Here is a 19,148-nt window from a genome sequence, read left to right as displayed (position 1 = left end):
CAAAAAACAACCAGTGATTTTAAACCTTTTGAAAAGATGGTAATTTAAGCATTAGAACTTGAAATCTGTAAGAAAGCTTTCCTTTTTATTGACCTCTCTATTTTTCCTTTACCCCGTGAAAAATTTTGTAGGGAAAACCTTCTCAGTTACTTTTAGTTAGTATTCAGTCTTGAAGTTTTAGGTCAGGGAAGATGATGAAGTGCATTAGAGTGTTACTTGTGTCTGAAGCTACATCCTCAGAAGGGACAACAGCAGATATGAACCTTTTCCTATTGCTAGAAATAGAATTATATATTGCATTTTGAGCATATCACATTTGGAAATATAGAAACCTACCACTAATGAGTTATTTAAAGCATTACTTTTGCTGCCTTGTGAGCTCAGGCTAATGCTTTTGTTTGGATCTTAACTGGTTAAGGCAGGCTATAGCCAAAATTAAGACCTAGAGGGATTCCAAATGGATGGCATCAAAAGTGATGATAAAAGCAAGCTCTTCCTACACACATCCAAGTTAAATTAAGGATTTTAGAAAAGAATGATGGCCAGTAATTTTCTCTTATTTTATTTAACAAATTTGTCTTGCACTGAATTTTCTTTCTGAGTTTCAAACTGCAATCCTGGAGTTTACAACAACCTCTATTATGATATTGCTTCATCTTTGTGTTCAATTCAATTTAGTCTCTCTAACTTTTGATATAGTTTTTGAAACAGCCAGTGATAGTTTCCTGTCACAATGATATTTGAGGCCCCTGCAAGGGTCTTAGATTTACTAATGTCTTTTCTTTATGACTTCTGTGCTTTTATGTTATTTCCTACACACCTAAAAATCCCCTAATCTTTCTCTGATCCACTGTATAATAGCCTATTTTATTGCTCTAAGTCTGAACTGTATGATGCAACATTTCTCTGGATGTGAGCAGAGGTTTCTGTATCCTTATAGGAATAAATGACAATTCACTCCTGAACCTGACTGATAGGGTTACATCAATTAGTTGACTTGTTTATACCTGTTTCTGGTTAGATAAGGAATTCTACCTGAAGTGATGAAGGTTTTTAGCCTCTGCATGTGAAGTAATTGATTGTCCCCCCTTTCATGAAGCTCACATCTCAGATAGGGAACTAACCTGTTTCAACAGCTAAAAATTGAGTCAAATTGAGAGTTCATGGATCTGATCTGAGAGAACAGAGCTCTTTGGGGTTTTTTTCTTCATTAACTAAGATAGATTTCCAGATTAAAATAACTAGCCAGCAGCTAAAGGACTCTCAGAGACAATTTACTTTGTAGCAATAGCAGAAGCCTTCTCCCCAGAGTCCATTTTTAGTTCAGAAAATATGTTACATGAAATTATAAAGAATAAGACCTAGAGTTGATGTAACCTTGTTTCGTTCTAATGAAGTAGGAAAACAGATACTCTATGCAAAGTATTAATGTACATTTTGGAGTAGATTCTACTGTCTGGAATCAGGACTGTTGGGCACCTAGCGGTGCTGCTCTAGGACTACAGCTACCCTAGTGTTTTAAGTACCTTTGGAAAGTTTTTGAGATAAGACATATTTAAACCTGTTGCTCTAAATATTTTCCATATCCTCTGAAAAGATGCCCATGTATTTTCAGCTTGACAATTTGATTTTCAGTAGGAGGATAAAAAGGTAACAAGACAATAAAGACTTTCCTCTTCAGTGTCTGTATTAGAATTAAGCTAAGAGGGACATCTCTCTTCCAAAGAATATTGATTTTCTAAAACTTAAAAGGTATTTATGTCTTTATTCCTACTTTATTCCTAATGAGTATTTTAGACCAAACCACTACAATAGTTCACAAGCAATCTTCATGCTAAATTCCAAGTCCATATCTATTGTGCTGATGGGCTCACCAGCAGTTTGCCTCTTGGATTTTAAGGATGAGTGCAGATGTGTACCCTTGTGTTCGAAGAAAAAGCTGAAGAAACAGTACCTTTGACGTTTCTAAATGAACAATCCATGCACTTCTGGATGCATTTCTTATGTGAAGACTGGTAGGCACAAGCCACTAAAACATTTCAGTGAGATTTGTCAGTTCCTAGTCCTGGCATTGCTACATTTAGAGTTGTAGACAAGTGGGGAAGCTTGGTTTGGGAGAGCTCTCTGGAGGTTGCCTGCTCCTGTGGCCTGCACAAAGTGGAGTTGTCCTCCAAGTCAGGGTGGGCACCATCAGCAGGATATTGCCTGGCTGTGCTGGGAAGTCCTCAGGACAGAGGCTCCATGACCTGTCCCCATGCCCTGCTCCCCACAAGGAGAAACTGCTGCTCTTCTGCAGATGAGCTGGAAAGAAAAGGGTGGTTTTTTTCAGTGAAATTCTGAAGAAATATGACTCTAGATGCTTAAATATGGATATTTTATTTAGCATACCAGCACTTTGAGTTAACAAGATGTCAAAAAACCCCCATTTGTGTGTCTATAAAGATATTCGTTCTGATGTTTATCACCAGCAAGCACTGACTGACATAGGTGTAGCAGGTAATATTTCAAACCTGATTTATTACTAAAATTACCTTAGGACTTGCTTTCTTGAACGTTGTAATACAAGTATTTAAGACATATATTTTTCACTATATTAAAAGTTTGCAGATTACCATCATTCACCTAGTATTTATTGGCTATAATTTTAAGCTTATTTAAATTCTGATTTATAATGAAGACTCTAATAAAAATCTAATGCAGCATAAGAAATATTTTTGAGTTCTATATGCTTATCATCTATGTCAGGAAAGAAGTTTGGCAAACAAAAATTGGTAAATAAAGTTATCTGCCAGACATATTTTTGATTAAACTTTTTCAGGTCTGTCTTATCTGGTATTTTACTTCTGTTTGTTCACTCAGGATTTTTTCCTAAGGAATGCCTGTATGTGTTTTCCTTTATTACCAGCTATGAAGGTGAAAAAGAATAAAAATTGCTTGTTGACTGGCTTCAGTGAAAGGTGTTTTGATAAAAACACACAAAAATATTTCTTCTAAATATGGGAGGTAACATAAGGAAACAAGGATCTTTCTAGTCCATGTATTAAATGTTCTGTATTGCAAAATAAATGTAGTTTATTTTTTTTTTATGAACAGTTTTGTTGTTTTTGTTGTGTTTACACAAAAAACAAGCCTTTAAAAATTATATGACTTTATTATTAAGGTCAGAAGAAAAAATGCATTGGAAGAGAGCTCAGGTAATTCATTTTACAATGGTGTTTCTTTAATGTATTACCACTGTAATACCTCCAAATTTCCTCATTTTAAAGCACTGCTCTATTCAGTTGATGAACAAAAAACACAAAACAGCACAACATGTTTTTAGTCATCAGAAATTGCCTCTTATGAGTAATCAAAATATAGCAGATATTTCTTAGATCTCAGTGTCCATGAATTGGGCCTTTCTGCTTTCCACTGTTCTTGTTCTGGATTAAAGGATTGATTAAGGAGCCAGGATTTGGCATTTCATTTGCAAACTCGGCCCCCAATTTGTGGCTGTAAAAGGTGTACAACACTTCATTTCTTTGGTATATCTTTCTAGTTTTTACTTCAAGCTCTCGAAGGCAGAACTTAATACAGTAAGGACCTTCTCTTTGTTTTATGCTTTTTTAATGTTTTCTGACTTTCAGTATATTAATCATTAGAAGTACTAAGCTTACTTTCTACAATGTCTGCAAGTTCCTGGTGATATAAAAGTGAAACTTTACTTTTCTCAAAGATCAAGGTATCTCCTTCAGAAGTGCATAAAAGTGAACACCTTTGACAAAGTATTCAGTGGAAATGAAAAAAATGGCTAAAATAAAAAACAAACCCCATCAGCTGTTCAGAGAAAAACTTCATGTGATATAATTTGAAGAAGAGCCAAGTGAGGGGAGTGAGTTTCAGAAAAGGTTTCATCTTGTTACGAACATAAGCAGTATTTACACATCTCATCTTACAAAGAGCAGTACAGACTTTGCTTCATTGTCCTGCTCCCTTGAAGGGTAATAGAGGAAGAACTTATACCTTTTGTGGAAAACTCTTTCCAAGTGCCTTGAAAAAATGTGTCCAGCAGACTGAACTTCTCTATACCTCATTATTATTATTTATTTACTGTTCAATAACTTTTTCAAACACAAACAATTGTGAGATTTATGTTTATTGGTCTCTTCTTGTTGAAAAAATAGATTAAAATCCTAGTTATTAAAAGATTAATTGAATTTTGGAGCTTGAAGAAAGGTCTTCCTAACACTCATAATTATGATTCTAAACAGTGTAAATAAGCAATTCTCAGTGAAATTGCACAGCATTTAGTTATTCAAATTAGGGTTGACTTAATGTGAAAAATGCTTCTGCTAACAATATGTTAAAATGACAATGACCTTGTTATTTTCATAATGTAATATATAATATAAGAATAGAGTGTTCTTGTAGGTGATAGGAATAGTAGCACAAATCAACAGGATTCTGTTGATTTCTGAGGCACTTGAAAAATCTCTCTACCTGCATTTGAGTCCTCTCCAAATTCACCAGCTGCTAATGTGAATTCTCAGAGCACTGAATCAGTTACTATTTTATAAAACAGTTAGAGAGTAATTGATATGTTTTTCAGTAATTTGCACACATAGAATTGCCCATAGAAGAAAAATAGCACCTGTAGGCCTTGTAGAACTTTAAGTGCAGTTGTGGCAGTTTCAAACAGTAAAAGGAAAAGGGTGTACACTTCTAATTTTCATCCTTTGAGTATTACTTCTCTCTTGAGCTCATATGGATTCAGGAGGAAGAAATTAGTTTCTCTAGAAAGGAATTCAAAGCCATTATCTTGCCTTTATCTGCTATAGGAGTTTGCTCTTCTTTTCTGCCACTGTCTAGTGATGTTACTGGATTTCCTCTTCCCAGAAGAAAACTGCTTGAGCGTAGGTATGGGTTACCATTTAGTTAGAATCTGAAGTCTCATAAGGCTCTTGACAGCTTAGTAGGAAATTTGATTACAAATAAGAATTTGACCTCAAAATACAGTTCTAATGGTCAAATTTCTGACGGGTGAGAAACTTAATATCCATAAAAAAATCACCTTGAGTTTTCTGTCTCAATATGCCTAAACAACCATTCTGAGGAGACATTCTCTCCAGCTTATGTAATATGTAAGTAGTCTGTCCATTGTGGTGAAAGCACAGGAGATAAATCTAAATCCATAGGGCTTAACACACAACAGCATGATGCTGATTCATTCACATGGTGTATCAAAACCTGGTCTCATTTGGAGATACAAATTCAACCCTGAAAATACTACCTCAATTTCTCCTCCTAGTTTAGTTGTTGTTACATTTACCTTGTGAAAACTCCTGGTTTAGACTTTTCCTTGTGGTATGTTATCCTGATGTATTTCATGTAACAGCATTACTAACATTCACCCATGGGAAACTGGAAAATATTTTTCAATTTTCATTTATTCTGTTTTATGGGACATACTACATCACAAAATATGTCAGAATTAGTAAAAGTAAAATTTAAAAGTATTTTTTATTCATAATTTCAGCTAAAACTACTTAGTCAGCTTTGACACAAATTTGGAAGTACTTTTCTGTGACCTTTAAGTTCAGGTCTGTGATCTACGTTCTGCATCTGTCTGTCAAGGATGTCACTTGACAGTTGGAGTTAACCTCGGCAACAAAAGGGTCAGCCTGGAAAAAGGTTTAAACGTGCCTGAGTGTACTTTTGTTGCTCTTCTTGCTGCCTCTCCATCTCTGTCATTCGAGTTAAGCTCCAAGAAACTGTAATTGTGACCCAGGATGGCATCAAGTGACACTCATTTGAGCCCTTGGTCCTGCAATCTTGACTTAATTCAGCTGGGACCCTCACTTTGGCTGTAAGGTGGTGGTCAGGATTAAGTTCAGGATTATGTCTGCACCATACAGACAGACATAGGAAAGGAAAAGCAGCACATGATGCCTCCTACCCTCTTCCTCATTCTTTTGAATTAAGATATAGAGTTTCTTGCAGCCTCAAGGCAGGACAAGAGGAGCTAAGGACTCACTCTGCTCTATTTGACATCAGGTATTCAGTGCATGGGAGGAGGGATACCCGGGATCTAGCTCTAAAGGGATGACTCACAGTTTATAACACTAAAGATAGTCTGACTGCCAGACAACACTTCCATCCAAGGGTGTGCATGTACACGTTCACTTGAGAGAAGAGTGGTTACATGCAAAAAGGTTTGAATGTAGGACAACAAAGCTGTTGGTCTCCTAGTGAATACACAAAAGGGTTCAATGATTCAACTGCAGAAAAATTTAGGAGTTTAACTTTACAAATGTATCTGAATATACAGACACCCTGAGGCCTAAGAAGGACACAATTATATATGGGGATATAGTGTTTTGTATAGTTGCAATGAGTTGTCTCAGTTACCCAACAGAAGGAGATGTGGACTTTCTAAACAGGTAATCAGAGGATTAGGCATGTGCTGAACAACTAATTTGAATCCTCTGTATTTTTATCATTTACGGATGGAAGTGTATGGTACAGGAACTGTGTTAGCCAGCATAACCAGTGTTATTACTGAGACTTATTAACCTGGAATTTTAAGATACCACAGAGTAAGTATTTATAGCTGTAAAAATGCATGCCCTTCAAATGCAACTAATGTTTTGTTCTTTTTGTTTTAATGTGCTAGATTTATTGTTAGTAATAAAGCTAATTTCATTATGTCTACCAATAAAGCTTGTTGATTATAATAAGTTGCCTTTTTCCTGCCTCAGCCATCAACACTGGGGCATTTATTAGAAGGGATAAACTGTATTAGGATAAATATTTCTGTCAGAAGTTTTTGCACAGATAATACATAATTTCATGTCCATCAGCTTATGCAGAGGCATAGTGCCACTTTTTTAGTGGTATTGCCACAAAGAAGAAGGCTAGAAGCAGTAGAATAATGTCCATTCTGCTGTCTCTCTTTCTAATGCTTGTTAGCTACACCATTCTGAGTTCATTAAGAAATTCAGCACGGGTCATGCAGACAAAAGTCTTGTTCTTTATAATTCCCTCAGCTTTTCCCAGGCCACTCTGCCTCCTGTTCCACCTTGTGGCAAGGATTCTGGGCATAAAATTCTATGTTCACAGTTGAATAATTAAGAGAAGTCATAGTTGTGGGGTCTCCTAGAAGGGTTTTACGAATGACCAAACTATGATCAGAGGTTAATTACTCAATTGCTGAATGAAAGTCAAATGGCAATCAAATGATGATCATGCAATAATTGATTTTTAGTCAAACAATGATATAACAATGATCTGACAACTATTTAAATTATAATTTAGTCAGTAACTAGATCATGACTTAGACAATGATTGGGACAGCTGTCAAATTACTGCTTCCTACACTTCTAAAAATTAAGTTTATCTCTGGCTTGATGTAAAGGTAGCATACAATGCTGCATAAAATGCTCGATGTCAGTAGCATACAATCTACCTTTGGGCCTAATGCAAAATGTCACTTACTCCATGACAGATATCAGATGCCAGGTAAGGGGTCTCTCAGTCTCAAGGGCAACCTCGAGAAGAGTCCCTCGTCAAGGGGCAGTTCACCAGCGTGCAGCCTGCTGCCAAACAGGAGAGCCTGATGGGCTCAGAAAGCCTACAGATTTTTGTAGCATAAAAGTGATTGACTGGTAGTCAACCTCCCCACTTCGGGGTGTGTGCAGGGGTAGAGCTGTAGCAATTTTAGCTATGTGTAGTCCCAGCTTGAGTTCATATTGTTGGCTGCTGATAAGACACAACTTAAATTCCTTAGTTCCTGACAAGAGGCAGACTGGTACAGATCTCACGGTCTGCACAGCAGGGTTGATTTCAGTCAGGACCGCTTGTCAGTGAGGACTGGGTGCATCTGTCACAGTGGTCATGTAATTAGAGACCCTGTAAAAGGGCTCACTCAAGGTGTCAAAGAAAATCTGATTTACAGAAGTATTAGCTATTTAGCCTTTGGGTTATTTTATATAACTTCTATAAATTATATAGAATTTATAATTTATATCATTTATAAACCCAGCAAGAAGAGAAGTTTGTGCTTCTGAAATAGCTAATTTTGTTTATTACCACTATCAACTGATATGCAAAGGCTTTTTGGTACACCATAGCTATAACAGTAAAATATTTATAGTTCATTATAGCTGTGGTAAATATACAGGGATGAAGTTGGCATCAGTGCATGTGAACATGACATTACTGATGTATAAATCTGCATTATTGACTTGAGTAGAGCTGCACTCTCTTATTACTGCATCTGACTATTGCTACATCTGTAGTATATGTATGGGCTAACATTGTTATACCAGTGTAATTTCATTTAGAAATACAATACTCTAGTGATTTTCCCCTTTAAAATGATCACCACAGAACATTTCTCCAATTAAACTTTGCTTTAGACAACTTTGTTTTATTGTACTGGAAATAAAATTTAAAGTTTAATTAATAAATAATTTTGAAGCTAAGCTTCTTTATATTCAAGTTTGTTTCTGTTTATTAAACAAAAGAAAAAAAGTAGAAGATGAAAATCATTACTCCAATATTCATTTATTTTATGGAGTGGCATTTTAATATTGAGATTATGTGTATAATATATATCCTATTACATAAGGTGCATCCCTATTTGAGTGGTGTATTCTTACCTATAATAAATACTATGCAAAATCTTGATGTAGTGAAATATTTGGTTATTTTGAAATGTTCCTTCATAAGCTATTAACTGTACATATTCCCTAAGATACCATTAACTACACTGCTCTTAAAAAACCTTGACATATCATACCTATAAAAAGTATAGGATTTGTTTTGAAGTTCTTAAAGTTTTTCACAGGTAGTAGACTGTAATCTCTCTTAATTAAAACTTTATTGCTTATATTCACCTGGTCCTTTTTAAAAAAAAAGAAAGTATATTTTTATTTCCCCAGGAAAAAAACAAACAAACAAAACCCAAACTTGCTGTCAAATAATATTACATGGGACAGCTCATCTGAAGTTTCTGCTGGAGTATATTCTTTCATCCTTTGAGCACTGACTTCCAAATAAATGTTCTGTGAGCTCTGTTTCCTTGTTTCCATCTAGTTTTCACTTCTGGTTCTGAATCAGAACCTGGAATTATATCTCAGAATTTGAAAGTTATTGGAACAAATCTATTATATGGACAAGCTGATCAAAAAGGTGGCCAAATATTCTCTTTTATAGGTTTGTCTTATTTTAGAGGTATTTCTTAGCAAGCAGCTTTGCAAGAGAAAACAAGCTAAAAAGAAATTGTAAAACACTGCAGGTTTTCTTCCTAGCAATTTCTTCACTGTAGGCAATAATAATGCCAAGAACAAAGAAGTGACATAATTTTTTAAATAGGAAATACACAAGGGATGGTTCCCTTTGGCTTTTTTCCTTTGTTGCATTTATATTCTGCATGTATACTTTTGAAACAAACAGCAAACAACCAACATTTCCTGAAATCATTACCCCAGGAGGATTTGAAGCAGTGATACAGTAAACTTTGTCTTGTATGATTGTTTCCATGCAGAGAAAAAAGATTTCCTCTAAGCTAACAGTGAATGACTTTCCAATGAAAATTATCTTTAGAAACCTTCTAAGCCTTCTAAAGTAAAAAGATGTCAAGAAAATATGGGAAGACTGAAAGACAAATATTCAGATGTCTTTTCTGATACTAAGGTGGTCATTATTTTGTAGTCATTGCCTCATTTGTAAAGTAATCTAATTTATTTCTGGTTTAGCCAATAATGTTTTCTTTATTAGTATGCCAAAGATTTGCTGAAGACCACAAAAAACCCCCATGATTAGTTTTATTTCTGCCTATAAAATCTATTATATCAATATGAAATAATGCAAAGACATCAGATTGGTGCCAGATTTTTTATAGTAAATCTATTTGCATTTTTTATTTTTAATCTTAACAATGTATTTAATGATACTTAATTTTTAGTGAAACCTGTCATGTTTTGAGGCTTTTAGTTGCCTGAATCTCCTTTACACTTATGATGATATTTTTCTGTGTCTGCTACTAGAATATCACTCCCTATTGAACAGATTTGCTTAAAATGTTTGCTGGAGGTGTTTGTCATTTAATGTGCCAATTTTTCCAGGGCTCTGGAGATTGTCGTTTTTAGAATTATATTCATTATCTTCCCTTAATTTTCCCAGGCTAAGCACTTTCAGTTTTGATTCCAATTTGGATATGAAAATTCACATACCCAGGTTTCTGCAGTTACTCTGCCTTTGCTCTATGTTAAATACTGTTGTTCAGAAAAGAAATATTGATTTTAGCATCATATGTAGAGATCTCTTGTCTCTAATGTATCAGTCTCACAAAACAATTCAACTCTAGGTCTTGTATTTGTTTATATAATCAAAAGACATTGCAGGAAAGAAAAAAAAGACAGACAAAATCTTGTTGTTAGGAGTTCGACCTTCATTTTGACAGATGCCATTCTTATTTGAATATAATTTTTATTAATTTATACATATTTCTCCTTTTCATATTGATTTACCAAAATATGAATATCGATCTAATATCGATATCCAACTGAGACGGACAAAACTCTCTGACAGTTTAGAGTTAGAAAGTGCATGTTTTATTTGGCACCAGGCACTGTGTGGGACAGCTCCCTAAGATGCAGGGCCCTGATACAAGAAAACACAAAGGTTTTTATTTACAAAAATTATGAATATTCAAAATACAAATGTATATTCATAGCATAAACACCTCCATTCTCTGTTTCATATGGAAATGAGCTTAAATGTCATTAAGCATGCATAGTGTGTGCTCTGAATTGAGTCGGTGGTCTTGAATTGGGTCAGTGGTCCTGAAAAAGATGAAGTAACTCATCTTTCTCATTTTGACCTTTTTGCTTCTCTGAACTTTAACAATCCTAATTACTTTAGTGACCTGTAAGTTTCTTGCAAGACTTTTGGATGGGTTCCCGCAAAGGGAGGAAATTGGTGATTGTCCTTGTTCCCTACACCAACTTATCAATGTTTCTACTCCTCATTCTAAGCACAGCTAGGCAAACATGCAAATGACAGATCATCAGTTATTTGGTAATCACTTACTAACATCTTAAAACCCTATTTCAGGTCCAGCTCTCTTAACTATTTTAATTAACTCTCACTGGGCCCAAATTCTTTCATATTCCACCCATTCCAACACAGCTAGCCTATAACTAAAATCTTTATGTTTCTTCTAAATCTGTTTCAATATAATCTCTCTGTTCTGAAGTTGTGATTCATATATCTTACATATTCTTCAAGTCTTTTCCTTCCCCTTTTCCTCACTACCTGAATTTTATTCAGATTTCCTAATTTTAGCTTAAAGATGTTAGAAACCTATTTCACATTCAGTGAACATGAAATATATCTAGTTTGTCTCTTTCAGTGCTAAATGTTTGCTGTTTGGAAACTTTAAACCTCCTGCAGATTTAGTTTTGATGCCTTTCAGTCACAAGCTTTTGAGACTATGTGTCAGGATTTTAAAGGATGGTTCACTTTCCATGTACTTAGGATAATAAAAGTCTTCTGGTACAACGTGTGGACCTCTGTTTGTGTTAGAAATCACACAAGTAATTGAGCTTTCAGTTTATCCTGCCATCCTTTCCATCCTTGTGTCTACCCTTCTTGGACCTCTCCCACCTCCATGGAGTATGAGCAGCTTGAACAGATCCAGAGGTTGACTGGAGCAGAAACAAGACAAGGCACTGTTCTTTGTAATCTCTTTCCTCAATATCTTCTTAAATCTAAAATCATTTGTCTCTACCTAGTAGATATGATAATTGTGTTGTCTTTCTCTATTTTTTTCTATTTTTTTAAATTAAGTCACAAACATCCAAATATTTCCTAATTACAAATACAGAGAAAAGAGTTCAAAAGATTTAGAGAAGAGAAAGAATTAAACAAATGAATACTAGGAGCCACTACAGCCATTCTGGATTAGAAAAGTGGAGAGAAATGCATTGAAAATATGCATTTTAATATGCATATTAAAAAAGTGGAGAGAAATGCATTGTAATAACAGAATGAGGGGATATAAATTTAAAAAAAAAAAATCTGTACTTGGATCCTCAGGAATCCTAGGACATCATTTGTAGAGGGAAATTCAAACAAAACTGTTGTGTAAAACACAATAAACACATATTAGTGCTGATTTAAAGTATTTCTGAGATGCATGCAATCTTGAAGACAGGCCTTATTTTTTGTGCAAAATTCAAAAAGTGCTTTAATAAGGACTGTTACATTCTACCTCCTGACTGTAACACCTAGATGGAATTTAACAACAATATTGTGCAGAGTTTCTTTTCTTTGCTCTTAAGCACAGTAATAATGCATGTGACAACTTTTATTCTGCAGATATAAATGGAACAAGCTAAGCAAGCAGGCCATTTTTTTTTTTTTTTTTTTTCAGTGATCACAGCTTAGTCATATGGCAGCTTTTCTGCCAAAATTCTAATTGTGTGTATGCTGGTCACATACAATACTCAGCTGAATTCTGCAAAACAAACAAACAAACCAACCACCAAAACCCCCACAACTCATTAGCAATGGTTCCAAAGCAACATAGACATCATTACTAGGCACTGTAGAAACACATCCTGGACACAACTACAGTGTGCTATCCACATGGAATATAACAAAATTAGGGAAAGAAGTTATTTAACTTCTATTCTGGTAACATTTTTCTACTAGTGACAAGGGCTGAGACTTTCTGCTGACACTGCATATGGATAGAATTCCACTTTAATTTTACACTTCCAGAGTGATTTCTTACAGTCTTCCATACATGATTCATAGGATTTTTAAAAATCCAGAGATGCCATAATAAAATATTCACTAACCAGGGATCTCCTAAATGAATGATCACAGTTTATAACTTTCAAAAATTAAAAGTAAACAAAAATAAAAATAAAAAAAATAAGAAGTGTGCATTCCCCATGTACTGTGCAGGCTTCTGTTTATTTTTCTGAAGTCAGAAACTTCTACCAAGATTTGTAAGGTCATAGAAAAAATATTGCCATGATTTAATAATTAATTGATCTGTACTACCTGTGGGAGCTTTGTTGGTGGTGGTGGTGGTGGTTGGTTGTGGTTTGTTTTGTTTGGTTTGGGTTGTGTTGGGCTTTTTTTAACAACTTACAATAACACCTTTTTTGGGAAGAAAAGGAAAAAAACTCTGCTGAATGGTGCTCTATGTGGGAGGATTGTACAATACCCACTCAAGTAGTTTTGACATTAGATGTTTTATTCTTTCTGGCATTTAGGCCCAGGGACTTAGAGGAGCACAGTAGTTTCATGTATGTCTTTATGCATAGCAGCATAACTGATTTAATTACAAGACATGCTACACTGTAATCTTTTGGGGTGATGTGGGTGTGTTTCACACATTGTAGGTGTTAATGGGACACAGCTCATAATAAAAAGAAAAACCTAAACAGAAAGCTAGAATTCCTGTTTGCTAACATTAGGTTCCCAGTTGTTACCCAAAAGTACTTTTGTCTCTGCAGAAAAATAGACGTTTTAGTGCCAGATTCATCTGACCTATTTTATCTGTCTACTTTATTATGGGGTGAATCATGTCTAAAAAGTTCAATGCCTTGTTGGAGAACCTCATCAGATAGCTCAGATGTATGCATGCATATTTTGTCAGATCAAATTGTAATGAGAATGGACAGACAAACCTGAATTGATTGAGTTTGTGTTGAAGTTATTCCTACTTATGGAGGAATGCTAGGGGAGGAGAGTGGGAGGTGGTGGACAGCAGTAACACAACCAATAAGTGGAATTTTAGTGTTCCATGAAAGGATTTAACAAAAGTAGCCCTCACAAGCCAACACAGGAAAATAATATGGCAATCTTCCCAAGCTAGCATTCAGCAGACACTAAGAGACCCTTCAAAGGAGTGACCATAGAGGCCCTGAGTGAAATAGGGGTCTGTTTTTGAGTGAAAAAAGTTCACTGTTAACCTTCATAAAGAAGGAGATGTGCATCAGAGCCCTAGATGCCTGAGGAAAACAAAGGCATCATCATATGTAGTGAAAGTTAATTCTCTACTCAACCAAGACTGCTGAGCATGATGTCCAATCTTTATCTGCTACTTGGAGGAAAAGATATTATTTATCCTAACAGGCCTTTTGTGTGGGTGAACTCTCATACTGCCTTGGTCGGAGACAATTGTAGGTTTTGTAATCCCAGAGGCTACAACCTTTAAATATCTGGGTTTACTTAGCCTTTGAAGGAAAACTGGCTGTTGCTACTTTCTGACACTGTAGCGGCCTGTCAGAGGTTTGACTGAAGCTGTTTCTTTACTTTGGTAACAGGAACTGTGTGGCTGAGCTGAGGTATGTTTCTGGAGAACATCATTGATCAAGGAAAAACTTAAAATGCAAACATGTTATTAAAGTTACTACAATTTAAGTTGCAATTTTTCATATTTTCTTGCTGTTATTTCCCTCTTATGCACATGAAAAAATACATTTGCATAATCTCTGATAGAGGTGAGAGAAAGTGCCATTCACAGGAGCTGCTGGGAAATATTTGAAAGAGAAATAATCAAATATTTGAATCTGGAAGAGTGAAAATTACAGTGTCCCATTGACCATGTGGCAACAAGCAATTTGCAGAGTACAGACTCTTTTTCACAACAGATTTCAAAATTTCTCTTGCAGATGAGAGTGAAAATAGAATGTTTAAAGTTCACTACAATTGTGGTTTAATCTCTGCTGGCAGCTGAGCCCCATGCAGCTTCTCACTCAACTCCCTTCTGCTGAGATGGGGGAAAGAATCAGAGGGTAGAAGGTAGAAAACTTGTGGGTTGAGATAAAGACAGTTTAATGGGGAAAGCAATAGTTCCACACACAAGCAAAGCAAAACAAGGAATTAATTCACTGCTTCCCATGGAGTGCTGGTTTTTGCTGGGGCAGAGTTAATTTTCTTCACAGTGGCTGGTGTGGGGCCTGTGTTTTGGATTTGTGTTGAACACAGGGTTGATAATTCAGAGATGTTTTTGTTATTGCTGGGCAGGCCTTACACAGAGCCAAGGCCTCTTCTGCTTTCTGTACTACCACAACAATGGTGAGGAAGTTGGGAGTGTGTAGGAGGTTGGGAGGAGATACGGCCAGGACAGGTGACCCAAACTGACCAAAGGGATATTCCAGACCATGGGACATCAAGCTCAGTACATAAAGTGGAGAGAAGAAGAAAGTAGATAGGAATGTTTGGAATGGTGGTGTTTGTCTTCCCAAGTAGCGGTTGCATGTTATGGGGCCCTGTTTTCCTGGAGATAGTTGATATTGCTAGTTTAAAAACCCTAATAACTCTTGGACATAGTCCATTTATTTTAGTGTTTCTAGTTCTGCCAGGTAAATTACCAATGTTATTCTTTCTCAGATGTATATCCATAAGCTTTTCTCTTGTTCTTGTGTTTTGCCTTTAAATGAATAGGATAATACTTCTCTTTGTCATTTTCTTTATATGGTGCTACTTTTTATTAATCACAAGAAAACTGATCTTTTGGTTTAAGATAGGTATTATTATGATTAAGATGACTCAGACATTAAGATGACCACAAAGACAACTTTTAAAAATAGTCCATTAAACCTGTACCTCGATTGACAGACATGAGCTTTCCCCTCTGGTTTTTTGACCACAGAAATCTCATGAACAGCTGAGACCCAAGGAAAGACATATTTTAGTCCACTGAAGCAGACTGTATGGACATATGTGGGATAGGTGGTATCTAGCTCTGCTTGGCAAAGTAGTAAAGTTTTCACTCTTCCACAGAGGAAAGGATACATTTTAATGGCTAATACCATTGAAAATAGAATTTTGCTTCTCACTGGATACAGAGATAGTCTGAAGAATGACATTACATATCTTTGGCATCTAAGCACTGTTTCATTACCTTTGATTTTATGCAGTGAATACTTAAAATGTCCATTCAAATGATAGTGTAACACAATTTAATGAATGTCAAATGCATCCTTTCCCAGTATAGTTAATATTATAGACAGTAGGTCTAAAGTACTGCAGTCCATTTAAAAGTGATTTTATTCAAGATGAAATAGAGTAATTTGCATTTAAATGTAGTGCAATAAAAAAACTTACCAACTTGATTCTGCATTCAGTTGCATGTGTGACAAATCTTTCTGGAACTTCAGTGAACTCATGCAAGTCTGTTAGTGGAAGTATCAATGTACATCAGGTCATTAATGTTCAGACTTTTCTTTAAATGCAGTTTTTGGAGAATAAATCATGTAATTAAAAATCAAAACAAAACACTTACTAGTGACAATGGACTTTAAAATTTTAGATCAGCTGAAATCTCTGGCCCTTTTTAAATGTAGTGTTTGCATTCTGAAATTATGTCATTGCAAACCATAAGCTCTTTAGCAAAGTTGAACATTTTCAAAATATCAAAAGCTCTTCTTATTAGCAGTAATGAAATTTCAAAAGTGAGCTTCAGAGATGCAATCAACTGTTTTCAAAATCTTTGTTAATTGAAAGGATTTTCCCCAGGATTATGCCAGAGTCATTGTTAATATGACATCTGTTAAAAACATTTAGAAATCATTCAAACATTTCCTAACATTTTCAATTTTTATATCTTTAAAAACTTAATCATCAACCTAAACTTTAAAAATAAAAAGATTTAACCCTACTGTTATGTTCAGGAGAAATGAAGTCTGAAATCAATATTCAAAGAACTATCACAGCTACCACTCAATGGAACAAAAAAAAGTAAATGTATTTTAATGTACAATAGCAAGCTAACTTTCATGCTTGAAGAGCTGTTTTTCCTGCATCAGGTAGGAAGCAGGACAGAGATAAACTGAATGGTGTAAGCACCCTGCTTCTTTATGTTTATATTTAAAGAAATACTGCTATTTCTTTCTTCCTTCTTCAATTTAACTCTGACAGACTTCATTATGAAGGTCAAAAAATAATAGAGGATTGCATGGGACACTTTCTGCCTCAAGAGCTGCTGTTCAAAAAATCTTTAATATGCTTAAGAAAAAACTTGAGAATGCTTGGGAATGCCCATAAGAGCATGCAATTTTTTTTTTTTTTACCTTTATTTTTAAATTATATAGGTAAACTGTTTCCTTCGCCATTACACTTTTTCACATTGTAAGTACTTAGTAATTTGGGGAAGAACAAAAAACAAGCAAGGTAATTAACTTTCAGAGTCCTCAATTGAAAGAATTCAACCAGAAAACCCACAAAACATCTGGTATCTAAAACCTGATTTCATAGAACCTTCCTTACTATTTAAATAACACATTTGGTGTATGTTCCTGAAATAGAATACTAATACATTCTTTGAGGTTTAAGATTAATTTGTAGTTTTGAATATTTTTTGTAGGGGTGGGAAAACCAAATTCTAGCCTTGGTTTCTATAAGTAAACAGAGAAGATCATGTATAGAATAGACTTGTGTTTAACAAGCCCTCCTCCATAAGGAAATTCATGTCTAGTATTTATATTCCTCTTAAATTCTCTACACTAATTATAGTGTCCATTAAATCTGGGTTTAACTTTTGCTTCCAATTTTTTTTTTTTTCTAAAATAAAATTTAAGAGCTATGACAACATGCACTTCTACACATAGAATATTTTTAACTCTCTTGGTGAAAAGAAACCTGAGAGTTTTTTTCTTTTGACTGTAATATGCAGCAGAAATCAGGTTCATTTCACAGTATTTATTAGAGGGCTGCTTTATTGAGAGTGAAGATAGTATCACAGAGCAAGTAGATTTACCATCTACCTAGATTTATTACTGTACACATACCTATTTGCTCACCTTCTTTTTTGGTACTGGCAGAAAAGCAATTGTTTCACTGTGATCCTCTCTGTAGAAGCCATTGTCTCTTATCAAGTTGCATACAAGAATGAAGATATTACAATTAGTGAATTAGCTATAGTAAGTATTGAAAATAAATTCAGACAAGATTGAATTTACAAATTCAAAAAACAGGAAGGTGTTGCAATTTTTAAGAGACAAGTAAAATGAAGCTTTATAAATTGATTTAAAACACTATAAAATCTAGATATTTTCTCATCTCTCTTCTCATTTTTAATTGATATCATGTTTCATAATAGTTGTCCTCTCTCTTCATTACCGCAGATGTGATGCTCAACAATTTATCAAATTATATCTTGCTGACTTTTTTCTTTTTTTTTTGGCAAGTAGTTTGACATATTTCACCACACATGAACCTTTCCCTTTTATCGAGGTTGGAAAAGACCTCCAAGATCATCGAATTCAACCATTGACCCAACACCAGCAGGACAACTAAACCATAGCACCAAGTGCCACATCCAGTTGTTTCTTTAACACTTCCAAGGATGGTGACTCCGCCACTACCCTGGCAACCCATTCCAGTGCTTAGCCCCACATTCAGTAAAGAAATCCTTCCTGATGTCCAGCTTGAACCTCTTCTAGTTCAGCTTGACTCTAAGCCCTCTCATTTTGTCACTGGTTACCTGGGAGAAGAGGCTGAACCCCATCTGGCTACAACCTCCTTGCAGGTGATTGTAGAAAGTGCTGAGGTCACTCGTGAGTCTCCTTTTCTCCAGGTTAAACAACTCCAGCTCCCTCAGCTGCTCTGCATCAGACTTGAGCTCCAGACCCTTCACCAGCTCCATTACCCTTCTGTGGACACACTCCAATGCCTCACTGGAGTCCCTGAACTGGGGGGCCCAGAACAGGACCCCAAACTCGAGGTCTGGTCTCACCAGTGCTGAGTACAGAGGAAGGATCATTTCTCTAGTCCTGCTGGCCACACAGTTGCTGATACAGGCCAGGATGCCATTGGCCTTCTTGGTCACCTGCACACATGCTGGCTCATGTTTTGTCACTGTCGACCAGCACCCCCAGGTCCTTTTCCACAGGGCTGTTTTCCAGACACTTTTCCCCCAGTCTGTAGCACTGCCTGGGGTTGTTCTGATCCAAATGCAGGATGAAGCATTTAGCTTTGTTGAGCCTTATACCATTGTTCTCAGCCCATGAATGTCCAGATCCCTCTACAGAACCTTCCTACCCTCCAGCAGATCAACACTCCCACCCAGCTGTTTTCTGCAAACTGACTGAGGGTGCACTCAATCCCCTTCTCCAGATCATTGATAAGAGATATTAAACAGG

The 19,148-nt window shown here is 35.7% G+C and overlaps 1 long non-coding RNA gene across 1 annotated transcript; it reads right to left on the bottom strand.

The window, feature by feature from the left end:
- Positions 1-2,029: 2,029 nt before the first annotated feature.
- LOC138105806 (uncharacterized) lies at positions 2,030-17,894 on the bottom strand. Its single transcript, XR_011148701.1, has 3 exons — positions 17,808-17,894; positions 16,114-16,181; positions 2,030-2,301 (listed from the first exon to the last, which is right to left on the bottom strand). It is a non-coding gene; the product is annotated as an uncharacterized lncRNA (long non-coding RNA).
- Between the last annotated feature and the right edge of the window lie 1,254 nt (positions 17,895-19,148).

The sequence above is a fragment of the Aphelocoma coerulescens genome, chromosome 2, assembly GCF_041296385.1.
Source record: "Aphelocoma coerulescens isolate FSJ_1873_10779 chromosome 2, UR_Acoe_1.0, whole genome shotgun sequence".
In the NCBI taxonomy this organism is placed as follows: Eukaryota; Metazoa; Chordata; class Aves; order Passeriformes; family Corvidae; genus Aphelocoma; species Aphelocoma coerulescens.
The sequence above is the reverse complement of the archived record's forward strand: the minus strand, read 5'-3'. Positions and strand labels throughout refer to the sequence as shown.